The following is a 14,008-nucleotide window of genomic DNA, read 5'->3' as shown; positions in this document are numbered from 1 at the left end:
AAGACTATCAGTGGAAACGATGAAGGCTAGCACTCAACAAAGTGGAAAGGCACGGTCCTAGTGAAGGGAGCCAGTGGTTCCGTCAGTAAAAATCACTGCACACGTAGAGAGGTATGGTATGCTTTAGGTGAAACTTTATTTAAAGGGTGATGCTTGCGGCGACTAGTGGACGTTTCGGCCAAGTGTTGGCCGAAACGTCCACTAGTCGCCTCAAGCATCACCCTTTAAATAAAGTTTCACCTAAAGCATACCATACCTCTCTACGTGTGCAGTGATTTTTACAGTTTTTTCCAAGACTATCAGAGCGGTAGCACATCCCTCTGGCCCTTGTATCATTACTGGTACCTCCTTCTCTGCCTCTCTGATCTCGCTCCTGAGGACTACAGTGACTACGTGAGGGGGACGCCTGCAGCTTGCTTCACTTACACTTTCCCGGTGAGGCGCCCCCTCACCTCATCACTGCAGTCCTCAGGAGCGAGATCAGAGAGGCAGAGAAGGAGGTACCAGTAATAGGATACAAGGGCGGTCCAGAGGGATGTGCTACCGCCCTGATAGTCTTGGAGACAGGGAGGGCTTATAAATTACTATAAATACCGTATTTTTTGGACTATAAGACGCACCGGACCATAAGACTCGCCTAGGTTTTAGAGGATGAAAATAGAAGAAAATGTAAGCAAAAAATTATTATTATTATTAATTTATATAGCGCCATTGATTCCATGGGGGTTACATACAAAATAAGAATATCACTACAGTAAACAAAGTAACAATGATAGACTGGTACGGAGGGAAGAGGGCCCTGCCCTTGCGGGCTTACATTCTACGGGAATAGGGAGGAGACAGTAGGTTGGGGGGTTGCAGTAGTAGTAGCTTCGGCGTTGTTGAGGAGGCAGCGGGGTCATTGCAGGATGTAAGCTTTCTTGAAGAGATTGGTTTTCAGGTTCCGTCTGAAGGATCCGGATGTGGTGGATAATCGGACGTGTTGAGGCACAGAATTCCATAGGATGGGGGATATTCGGGAGAAATCTTGGAGGCGATTGCGTGAGGAATGGATAAGTGTGGAGGAGAAAAGGAGGTCGTGGGAGGACCGGAGGTTACGTGAGGGAATATATCGGGAGATTAGTTCAGAGATATACGGAGGAGAGAGGTTATGGATGGCTTTGTAGGTCAGTGTTAGTAGTTTGAACTGGATGCGCTGGGCAATTAGGAGCCAGTGAAGCGATTTGCAAAGGGGCTTAGCAGAGGAGTAGCGAGGCGAGAGATGAACGAGTCGTGCAGCGGAGTTGAGGATGGACTGGAGGGGTGCGAGAGTGTTAGCAGGGAGGCCACAGAGGAGGATGTTGCAATAGTCGAGGCAGGAGATGATGAGGGCATGCACAAGCAGTTTAGTAGAGTTAGAGTTGAGGAAAGGACGGATTCTGGAAATGTTTTTGAGCTGGAGGCGACAGGAGGTGGCGAGAGCTTGGATGTAGGGTTTGAAGGACAGGGCAGAGTCAAGGGTTACTCCGAGGCAGCGGATTGTCGGTACAGCGGAAAGAGTGATGTCGTTTATTATGATAGATAGATCAGGTGGGGAAGATATGAGAGATGGGGGAAAGATAAAAAAATGTGTTCACGATGTACTTTTAAGGGGGAGGGGGTCTTCTGCTGACACTAGTATAGGGGTAATGTCCCCCAATTCTGACAATATCCGCCATCCTGGTATATATGCCCCCCCCCCCCTTCCTTTTATACGTGGCAATCCCCCATCCTGGTATGCATGGAACCCCTCCATCCTGGTATGCATGGCACCCCTCATCCCTGTCCTGGTATGCATGGCACCCCTCATCCCTGTCCCGGTATGCATGGCACCCCTCATCCCTGTCCCGGTATGCATGGCATCCCTCATCCCTGTCCCGGTATGCATGGCACCCCTCATCCCTGTCCCGGTATGCATGGCACCCCTCATCCCTGTCCCGGTATGCATGGCACCCCTCATCCCTGTCCCGGTATGCATGGCACCCCTCATCCCTGTCCCGGTATGCATGGCACCCCTCATCCCTGTCCCGGTATGCATGGCACCCCTCATCCCTGTCCCGGTATGCATGGCACCCCTCATCCCTGTCCCGGTATGCATGGCACCCCTCATCCCTGTCCCGGTATGCATGGCACCCCTCATCCTTGTCCTGGTATGCATGGTCCCCCTAATCCCCATCATGCTGCACATAAAAAAAAATAAACACTCCTACTCAACTTTCTTCTCTCTCCTCCAGCACTGCATCCTGTCTGCCTGCACTGATCTCTCCATGTGAGCTGCGCATGACGTCACTACGATTCGCGGCTCACAAGGAGAGCTCAGCTGCCGGAAGTCACTGCTCCCCACGCCGGGACTGTGTGCGCAGGGAGCAGTGACTTCACTCTCCTTCATAGCTGGTACACAGAGGAGCCGCGCTGCGGCTCCTGCTGCTGCCGGCTGTCTCCTGTGCCCGCTCATTAAAGGGCATGAATATTCACCCCCTCCCCACACCCATGGGCGTAGAGAAAGGTTGAATATTCATGTCCTTTAACAGCCGGCACAGGCGATTCTGGCAGCAGCAGGAGCCGCAGCGTGGCTACACTGTGTACCGCTATTAAAGAGCATGAACATTCAGTGCTCCCCATGGGCATGGGGAGCACTGAATATTCATTTTCAATAGCAGCGGGGACAGTGTAGGCTGCAGCAGGTGGCTGCTGCCTCCTGTGCCCAGCTCCTCCACCGCTGCCGCTCCCCCCACACACCACACATATTATATATATATATATATATATATATATATATATATATATATATATATATATATATATATATATATATATATATATATATATATATATATATATATATATATATATATATACCCCCAACATTCGGAGTATAGGAGTATACGCCCTATACGATGACACCCGGCGTATAAGACGACTTCTGACTTTTGAGAAGATTTTCAGGGGTTAAAAAGTCGTCTTATACACCAATCCGGTACATGAAAATGCTAAAAAACTCCTATCATATCCAGAGAAAAAAATACATTGTACATGGAGAGTTTGGCATCAAATACCTCCTATCTTGATGTTCTTACAAACAAACTTTTATAAATGTCTCAAACTTCTGTGTGTGAATCAGACCTGAGATCTAACGTTACTAGATGTAAAGAAGAAAACTAAATAGTATAAAATAGTAAATCTCATATGTTTCCCTTATTATCTCCAGTGATTTTATTATTACACAGGATTTTTATGAATTTACATCGGCTCATGTTCTTCTCATTCAGGTCTCTACAATATCGGATCCTTTAAATAAGAAAAATTTTCTGATTCATCTATTAAGCATGGATATGGACAGGGACAAGATGGCGGAGAGGATATTACACCTCACCCTAGAGATCCTCTTCCGGCTTACTGGAGAGGTGAGAGATTCTGATGACGTCACATTGCATCATTCTTATCTATGGGAATAACAGATGGACAGAACTGGAGAGGTGAGGACTCTGGAAATGTCTGGAGTGAGATTTATTAATGTGTCTCTCCATAACCAGGATTACACAGTAGTGAAGAAGACCTCTAGTGAGTGCTGTCAGGACCCTGTGTCTGAGGGATGGGGAAGACCCCTGAGCCCAATCACAGGGCCTCCATCTCATCACCTGATACATGAGGACATCAATGACCAGAAGATCCTAGAACTCACCTACAAGATTATTGAGCTGCTGACTGGAGAGGTGACACTGCTGGGAATGCTGGGACATTATACAGTAACGCTATGAAGGGATCGGGGGATGAATGTATCGTTGTATCTGTTAGGTTCCTATAAGGTGTCGGGATGTCGCTGTCTATTTCTCCATGGAGGAGTGGGAGTATTTAGAAGGACACAAAGATCTGTACAAGGACGTCATGATGGAGATTCCCCAGTCCCTCACATCACCAGGTAATAGACAGGACTAAATACACACAGTCTATAATTATCTGTATGTAAAGAATTAATTCAGTCCCTGTATGTGTTTCCTCCAGATCTGTCCAGTAAGAGGACAACACCAGAGAGATGTCCCCGTCCTCTTCTTCCACATGACTGTAAACAAGAAGATCCCAATATTCCTCAGGATCATCAGGTAGATGGAGAGAAGATGTCTTGAGGTCTCCCCTATGATGTGTAGATGGCTGTGAAGGTCTTGTGTTCAGTCTTGTTTTATCCACCAGTATTATATGTTTTATACTTGTGTAATGAGGACGGTGGAGATGGCAGGATTAGAGCTGATCATAGATGTGACTTCTTCATCTGTCTGTGACTTTTACAATATTTGTTTCAGGTTGAAGATCTGACCCATATTAATACTACAGAGATATATGTGAGGGGTGATGAGCAGTGTAAAGAGGAGATTCCTACATATGACTACCCAGGTGAGTAGTAACCACTAAATGCAGAGAAGTCACAGATTCTTCTCAGATAATAGCACTGCTGGAATAGGTGAACAAGTAGGGTCCATTCAAATAGCAAATGAAACTTGGCACTCAAACAGGCATAATTTTAATGTATTTAATTGCAGTCCAACACGGGTACAATTGTTTTGGTCCTCAAGACCTTCATCAGTGTGTACTGCAGCATAAAGACCAAAAAATTAAAAACTACATATATCAGACAAAAGCTTAAAAAGTACCGTATTTTTCGGTCTGTAAGACGCACCTAGGTTTTAGAGGAGGAAAATAGAAAAAAAAATGTAAGCAAAAAATGTGGTCATGATGCCCTGTTAAGTCGTGGTGAATATTCATGGCCTTTAATAGTGGGGACGCTGACAGCCGAGCGCAGCAGGAGCCGCGCTGCGGCTACAGCGTGCGCACTATTAGGGAGAATGAATGCTCACTGCTCCCCACGCACAGAGTCCCAGCGTGAGGAGCGGTGACTATTCCGCCACAGAGCTGGACACTGCACTGGAGGAGAGAGGAGGTGAGTATGAAAGTTTTTTTTTTTTTTTCTGTGCAGCGTGAGGGGGATCAGGGGATGCCAAGCATACCTGGATGAGGGGACCATACATACAGGGATGAAGGGGGCTATGCATAGAGGGATGAGGGGGGCCATGCCTACAGGGATGAGGGGGGGCCATGCCTACAGGGATGAGGGGGGCCATGCCTACAGGGATGAGGGGGGGCCATGCCTACAGGGATGAGGGGGGGCCATGCCTACAGGGATGAGGGGGGGCCATGCCTACAGGGATGAGGGGGGCTATGCCTACAGGGATGAGGGGGGCCATACATACAGGGCTGAAGGGGGCCATACATACAGGGATGAAGGGGACCATGCATACAGGGATGAGGGGGGCCATACATACAGGGATGAGGGGGGCCATACATACAGGGATGAGGGGGGCCATACATACAGGGGGCCATACATACAGGGTGCCATACTTACCAGGAGCCGCGCTGCAGGCACAGTGTGCCGGTTATTAAGGAAAATGAATATTCACTGCTCCCCACGCCCATGGACGTGGGGAGCAGTGAATATTAATTTTCTTTAGTAGTGGGCACAGTGTAGACTGCCGCAGGCGGCTGCTTCCTCCTGTGCACCGCTACTCCGTCACTGTCACTTCCCCCACATCCCCCACCACTCACAGCCACAGTATTTTATGTATATCGGACTATAAGATGCACCCCCCACTTTCCTCCAAAATTTTGGAGGAAAAAAGTGCGCCTTATAGTCCAAAAAATACGGTACTAGAAATAAACTGTCATAAGGTATTTCTGAAATTCAAAAACATTGCAATAGAGTGCACATAATGGCTGTATAATAAGTGTGACCTACCAGACTGCTAGGAATATAGTTAAAGGTAAAAGCAGGAAGGACACAGTGTCTCAGTGGAAAGACAGGATCTAGGGAGACAAACAGCCATAAGAACATCAGCCCCATAGGGAATTATCCAATAGGGACCAGCAGATATATGTAGAAACATACCCAGTAGTGAGAGCAGGAAGTATGACAGGCGTGGAACATGGTATCTGCCACTGGTTCCTAAGGTCGCCATGTCAAGGGAGGAGAAAGCCTAGTATATGTGGTCAGAGGGCTGGAACTAATGTCCCAGGAGACCAATCAGGGTGAACCGCTGGTGTAATATTCCTGGAAGTGGACTGAAGTGTTAGAAGGCGGTGTCTGGATAGCAGTGACGTCAGGAAGTGACGCCGTGTCATACGCTGCTATCAATTGCCTGAAGGCATAGGAGGCGTGACTGGAGAAACTGAGCGCGAACGTGCGTTCCACGGTGCAGAACGTGCATGTCAGAGGCTGCGTCCTGCGTTCCAACAGCAGGAAGACTGTGTTCTGAGTGGGTGGAGTGCGTTCCAGAACAGGGGAGTTTGCGTTCCACTGTGGGATGAAGGATGGAAGCCGTGCAGGACTATAGGACAAAAGAATAATAAGCCTGGAAATATGACAGGAGGTGAACAGGTATAAGTGGATCAGCCTGTGGGCCGTGGAGGATGATGATCAGTGATTAAAATAAGGAGAAGCCGTTCTACAACATAAAGAATGCAAAATTAGTACCATGATAATGAAAGAAAATTAATCTCTCTAAAATGACATGCAAATACTGTATCTCAAAGCACATATATGTACACTCCAACAGTGAAAAACTCAAGGCTGACAACAATGTGGTACAACTTATGCAGTTCTCTCTAAAATTATCACAGGAATGACAATTAAACATATTCCCTATTGAGCCCCCTGGGGGTAAGGGTTTGAAGTTCATGGATCTAAAAGGCCTCCCTTATCTTCAGTAGGCGTGCACGGTCTCCTCCGCGTCTAGGGGAAAGCACCTGTTCAATGACCTGGAACTTGAGTTGAGATATGTTATGGCCTAATGTAACAAAATGTTGTAGCAAGAGTGTAGTAGATTCTTGCATCTAATTGTGGACTTATGCTTGTGGTTGTATCGTGTCACCAATGTATGCCAGACCACAAGGGCATTTAATGAAGTATAATATGAAGTTGGTGTAACAGGTAAAATACCCTTTGACCGGGTATTGTTTACCAGTATGGGGATGGTAAATGGTGTTCCCATGTAGGATGTTGTTGCATTGGTGGCACTGCAAGCAGGGGAAGGTCCCCCTCTTAGGAATTTGTAAAAAATGTTGTTTAACCCAGGTATGTGTGAGGCCCACGTCGGCACAAACTAGTCAATCCTTGAGATTGGGTGCCTGTTTGAAACATGGAAAAAATGGTTGTTGGAACTCTGGGATGTGGGGATAAGCAGATTGTAGAATGTTTCAATGTCTCAGGATGGCTTTGTGCAAGATGTATGCGAACTGATGGTAAGTGTGGACAAACAGAATCTGGTTCATGGTTTTAGGATGGGTGTGAGCTGAAGGTGTGTTATGTTGGTGTAGGATTTCAGGGGGATAGCCCCTTTCCTCAAATTTGTGGCACATTTCCGGTAACCTCTGTGAGTGTAATTGATCATTACTCACTATCCTATTTACCCGCTGGAAATGGGATTTTGGAATTGACCGTTTCATTTGTAAAGAGTGATTACTCGTAAAGTGTAAGAGACCGTTTTGATCGGTAGGTTTTGTGTATGTCAGTGGTTAGTAATCCTTGTTGGTCCTTGAGGACCATGGTATCCAGGAAACTGATTTGATGAGAACTGTGAGTCATGGTAAAGCCCAGGTCTGTCCAGGAGGAGTTCAAAAGGTCATACAATTCATTTAGAGATTCCTGTGGACACCCCTCATATGTAAAAAATGTCATCGATGTAACGTTTCCATGCGATGGAGTGAGTATGGAAGAATGGATTAGAGTACACTATTTGGGCCTTGAAGGTAGCCATATGAGAGTTGGCATAAGGGGGGTCATGTCAGAGCCCATCGCTGTCCCTTTAGTCTGTAGGAAGTAAGCATCTTGAAACAAGAAATCATTTTTGTTAAGAACTAAGATCAGGAGTTCAATGCCAAGTTCAATGATAAGGGGATCTGTCTGTGACTCAAGAAACAGACTGAGTAAAGCACGTATACCTTCAGAGTGTGAAATACATGTATAGAGGCTGTTGACATCAAAAAAAAACCAAGATGCATTTAGGGGGGACACATTTTAGGTCAGTGATAAAACTGAGAAAAGCTCCTGTATCTAGTAAAAAGGAGGGATTGTTTTTTTAATCAAAGGTGTCAATATTTTGTCTAAGAAAATTGATAAAGGTGAAAGAAGCAAATCTGTTGAGGTTACTATAGGACGACCGCGAGGATGGTCAAGGCTTTTGTGAATTTTGAAGAGTACATAAAAGACAAGTGTGATGGGATGTTGCTTAGTGAGAAAATCACATGCCTTACTATCGATCACTCCTCTGGAGAGAAAATGTTCCAACACAGATGCTATTGCAGTCCTGACTTGATGTGTTGAGTCATGGGGTAGTTGTTGGTATGTGGAGTTATCGTTAAGTTGTCTATTGACTTCCAGGAGATAATCCCCTTTATACATCACTATTATTGCACCCCCTTAGTCTGCCGGTTTGATGATAAGATTGCTCTCTTCCTGAAGGCTTCTGCAGCTCTGACTGTTAAGGGGAGAAATATTGGACTGGTAATGAAGCAGCCCTTTGTCTACCTTGGAATGCAAGTCCTGAAAGGCACTAGCCGTGAAACCAATGAAAGTCTTGAGCGCATATAAGCCATGTGGAGGTCTGTATGAACTTTTGGGGCATAGGCCGAGACTGGCAGCCGTGATGGAGGTATTGACAGAGAGGGTAGAGGAAATAAAAAAGGTATTGCCTAGTGTGTCATTGGCAAAGTGTGTCCTAAGGCGTAGTGAGAGATAAAAACACTAACTGCATATCAAGATTTAATGTGTTGTACTTGTTAGTGGGGCAAAAAGATAACCCCTTCTGTAGTACAGAAAGTTGTGCAATGCTCAAAGTCCTAGAGGATATATTTACCACCAACCATGCTGTGCCTGGGAGCGGATCACTCGTCCACGAGTCCACTTTTCCGCTTGTGTTGGCCACCTCTTCTGGTCTTCTGCTTCGGGAATATCTTTTTCGTTGACCTAAAAAAGGAGCAGAAGTGGTAAAAAGGTCCCTCCTGTCCGTGTCCGAACTGGAGGTAGAAGAATCTGTAGTGGATTTGGCAAATCTGGGAGCATAATTTCTTGAGGTCTATCTGTTTTGCCATCTATAGACCCAGTCTTGCTCGTAATCTTCGGTATCTCTCGCAAACTTATTCCTTTTCTTGCTCTCCGTATCTCGTTGATGCTGGTCGATGCTCGTCTTGATTTTGTTTTGTAGAGTGATGAGCGAGTATGTTCTGTTAACCCTTTCGCCGAGTATGCTCGGGCCGAGCTCCGAGTATTTACAGCTGCTCGGTAATATGTTTGAATCGCTCCTGTGTGCATGATTTGCAACTGTTTGACAGCTTTATTACATGTGAGGAATGTGTAAGAAATAGACATTCCTCCCATGTATTAAAACTGTCAAACAGTCGCAAATCATGCACACGGGAGTGATTCAAACATATCACCGAGCAGCTGTAAATACTCGGAGCTCGGCCCGAGCATACTCGGCGAAAGGGTTAACAGAACATACTCGCTCATCACTAGTGCTGAGTTCTTCTGTAGAGATAGTAGCAGCAAGTTGAGTCTCAATATTTTTTACCTGTTCTTTGATCGATAGAATAGCCTTCTGTAAGTAGTCAACTGTTAGGGTCATAAGATCAAAAGAGCATTTATTAAGGATATGTTAACATTTTATGCAGTACTCATACTGATCGCTAAACAGGGTTGGACAAATTGGAACCCTCAATCCCCTTGGGATCCTTTGTACTCTGAAATATTCTGTCAATGTGGCACAATGCAACTCTATGCTGGTGAAGTGGTGAAATTCTCGCTCTAAGTTATGTCCTCACGTCTCCTTCGGGGGAACTTTTAAGAAATCACATGATAGGTTAGATTGAGCAATGATATTGGATGTTTCCCCAGCATTATACGAGAACGTGGAAGAGGACATGACACTTCAGCGTGCTTACGTACTGGAGTAGATAATAGTGTAGAAAAACGCAGCACTGCTGGAATAGGTGTGCAAGTAGGGTCCAAAACCATTCAAATAGCAAATGAAACTTGGCAATCAAACAGGCATAATTTTAAAGTATTTAATTGCAGTCCAACACAGGTACAAACGTTTCGGTCCTCAAGACCTTCATCAGAGTGTACTGCAGCTTAAGCACAAAAAAATAAAAACTACAAATATCAGACAAAAACATAAAAAGTACTAGAAACAAATTGTCATAAGGTATTTCTGAAATTCATAATCATCTGAAAATGCAAAACATTACAATAGAGAGCACATAATAGCGGTATAATAAGTATCTCAACTCAAGTTCCAGGTCATTGAACAGGTGCTTCCCCCTACATGCGGAGGTGGCTGTGTACGCCTACTGAAGATAAGGGAGGCCTTTTGGATCCATGAACTTCAAACTCTTACCCCCAGGGGGCTCAATAGGGATTATGATTTATTGTCATTCCTGTGATAATTTTAGGGAGAACTGCATAAGATGTACCACATTGTTCTTGTTAACCTTGAGTTTTTCACTGTTGGAGTGTACATACAGTTAGGTCCATATATATTTGGACAGAGACAACATTTTTCTAATTTTGGTTCTAGACATTACCATAATGAATTTTGAACAAAACAATTCAGATGCAGTTGAAGTTCAGACTTTCAGCTTTCATTTGAGGGTATCCACATTAAAATTGGATGAAGGGTTTAGGAGTTTCAGCTCCTTAACATGTGCCACCCTGATTTTAAAGGGACCAAAAGTAATTGGACAGATTAAGTAATTGTAAATAAAATGTTCATTTCTAGTACTTGGTTGAAAACCCTTTGTTGGCAATGACTGCCTGAAGTCTTGAACTCATGGACATCACCAGACGCTGTGTTTCCTCCTTTTTGATGCTCTGCCAGGCCTTCACTGCGGTGGTTTTCAGTTGCTGTTTGTTTGTGGGCCATTCTGTCTGAAGTTTAGTCTTTAACAAGTGAAATGCATGCTCAATTGGGTTGAGATCAGGTGACTGACTTGGCCATTCAAGAATATTCCACTTCTTTGCTTTAATAAACTCCTGGGTTGCTTTGGCTTTATGTTTTGGGTCATTGGTTGTCGTTTCATACTACAGATGGACAATCAGTTTGGCTGCATTTGGCTGGATCTGAGCACACAGTATGGCTCTGAATACATCAGAATTCATTCGGCTGCTTCTGTCTTGTGTCACATCATCAATAAACACTAGTGACCCAGTGCCACTGGCAGCCATGCATGCCCAAGCCATCACACTGCCTCCGCTGTGTTTTACAGATTATGTGGTATGCTTTGGATCATGAGCTGTACCACGCCTTCGCCATACTTTTCTCTTTCCATCATTCTGGTAGAGGTTGATCTTGGTTTCATCTGTCCAAAGAATGTTCTTCCAGAACTGTGCTGGCTTTTTTAGATGTTTTTTAGCAAAGTCCAGTCTAGCCTTTTTCTTCTTGATGCTTATGAGTGGCTTGCACCGTGCAGTGAACCCTCTGTATTTACTTTCATGCAGTCTTCTCTTTATGGTAGATTTGGATATTGATACGCCTACCTCCAGGAGAGTGTTGTTCACTTGGTTGGCTGTTGTGAAGGGGTTTCTCTTCACCATGGAGATTATTCTGCGATCATCCACCACTGTTGTCTTCCGTGGGCGCCCAGGTATTTTTGCATTGATGAGTTCACCAGTGCTTTCTTTCTTTCTCAGGATATGCCAAACTGTAGATTTTGCCACTCCTAATATTGTAGCAATTTCTCGGATGGGTTTTTTCTGTTTTTGCAGCTTAAGGATGGCTTGTTTCACCTGCATGGAGAGCTCCTTTGACCGCATGTTTACTTCACAGCAAAACCTTCCAAATGCAAGCACAACACCTCAAATCAACTCCAGGCCTTTTATCTGCTTAATTGAGAATGACCTAACGAAGAGATTGCCCACACCTGTCCATGAAATAGCCTTGGAGTCAATTGTCCAATTACTTTTGGTCCCTTTAAAAACAGGGTGGCACATGTTAAGGAGCTGAAACTCCTAAACCTTTCATCCAATTTTAATGTGAATACCCTCAAATGAAAGCTGAAAGTCTGAACTTCAACTGCATCTGAATTGTTTTGTTTAAAATTCATTGTGGTAATGTCTAGAACCAAAATTAGAAAAATGTTGTCTCTGTCCAAATATATATGGACCTAACTGTATATGTGTTTTGAGATGCAGTATTTGCATGTCATTTAACGGAGATTAATTTTCTTTCATTATCATGGTATTTATTTTGTATTCTTTATGTTGCAGAACGGCTTCTCCTTATTTTAATCACTGATCATCATCCTCCACGGCTCACAGGCTGATCCACTTACACCTGTTCACCTCCTGTCATATTTCCAGGCTTATTATTCTTTTGTCCTATAGTCCTGCACGGCTTCCATCCCTCATCCCACAGTGGAACGCAAACTCCCCTGTTCTGGAACGCACTCCACCCACTCAGAACACAGTCTTCCTGCTGTTGGAACGCATTACACAGCCAAATCCGACACTATACGGCTGTACACTATTATCTGGGCACATGGCAGGTTAAGAAAGGAAGATGCGACATTTAGCTATTTGAATGCAGATCTTGCTGGAATAGTTTGCAGACACAATGTATAGAGAGCACTATTCATGGTCACCTGGCAGCTCAAAAGATGGCCACCATAAACAGGATTGGTGCTATCTACTCCAATTTCCATATCCGAAGGATTGTCTTGCTCATCACCCTTTAACCCCTTCACGACATTGGACTTATCCATACATCCAGGTCAGTAAGTACTTACCTACCTTGGATGTATAGATATGCCCAGTTGATTCTGCGTGCACAGGAGCTGGGCACGCACGATGGCCGCCGGGTGTCAGTTGATCTGACAGCTACACCTCAACTGTTCTCAGAATCATTGTAGGGTATTAGTAATTTATTAACTAATTCCCGTAAGGCAAATAATCCCTCAACTCAAGATTCTCTGTTAATATATATATTTACCAATAACAATAAAAGAAAATGTGTGCAATTTTAAAATTACAATGAATGTGTGGTCTTTATATGGTCTTGATGTAAAGCGTTCTAATTTATTATTGGAGATAAAGACAAAAAGCCGGCACCTGTGTATTTCAGAGCCTCCTTAAGCAGCAATGTTACAAAAGCAGTCAGGACACCTCATCCCACACAAGCCGGACGCATATCTGAATGGAAACAGTGAGCAATCGTCTGTCAGTAAGAGGATAGATAGCACTCACTGACTGTAAAAATACCAGTCTTTATTTCATCACTTTAAAACCTAAGAGCGGGGGAGTATGTGGAACATATCGTGGATGACAGCCATTTCACGCTTCCTTGCGCTTCTACGGGTCTCAAGATGAATGCTATCTATCTTCTTACTGACACGTTCTAATTAGTGATGAGCGAGCATGCTCGTTACTCGAGATTTACGAGCATGCTCGGGCGAGCACCTAGTATCTTCAGAGTGCTCGGAGTTATGTTTGAATCACTCCCGTGTGCATGATTAGCAGGCATTTCTCACATGTATTAAAGCTGTCAAACAGTTGCAAATCATGCACACGGGAGTGATTCAACCATATCACCGAGCACTCTGAAGATACTCGGTGCTCGCCCAAGCATGCTCGCTGAAAGGGTTAACAGAACATACTCGCTCATCACTGGTTCTAATTTATTAATTTGTCACCAGTAACAGAAACTATATTATCTTTTCCATGGTATCACCTATATTCATTGATAATGAGCACGTCCACTAGAGGGCGTCTCCTACTAGTTCGACGTTGTCTCACTGTCAATAGTTTATAATGAGGGACTAACCACTTTTTGGTAGCACAGAGGCTCTGGAATAGTGCGAATGGCTTCTCGCTCCCCAAAAGAAATTTAGCAAATTCTGCTCTCCCAAATGCAAATGCTCCCATCCCTTCTGAGCACCACGGTGTGCCCAAATC

General features: G+C 44.6%; 1 protein-coding gene and 1 pseudogene across 1 annotated transcript in view; one reads left to right on the top strand and one right to left on the bottom strand.

The window, feature by feature from the left end:
- Positions 1-14,008, top strand: part of LOC141198632 (uncharacterized) — a 101,208-nt pseudogene that overhangs the window by 1,663 nt on the left and 85,537 nt on the right.
- LOC141198582 (gastrula zinc finger protein XlCGF66.1-like) overlaps positions 1-14,008 on the bottom strand; it is an 81,803-nt gene that overhangs the window by 39,147 nt on the left and 28,648 nt on the right. The gene's annotated exons all lie outside the window — the stretch shown is intronic.

The sequence above is a fragment of the Phyllobates terribilis genome, unplaced genomic scaffold (genome assembly GCF_046119375.1).
Source record: "Phyllobates terribilis strain yellow unplaced genomic scaffold, ASM4611937v1 Scaffold_98__1_contigs__length_5973952, whole genome shotgun sequence".
Classification (NCBI taxonomy): domain Eukaryota; kingdom Metazoa; phylum Chordata; class Amphibia; order Anura; family Dendrobatidae; genus Phyllobates; species Phyllobates terribilis.
This window is presented reverse-complemented; position numbering and strand designations above follow the sequence as displayed.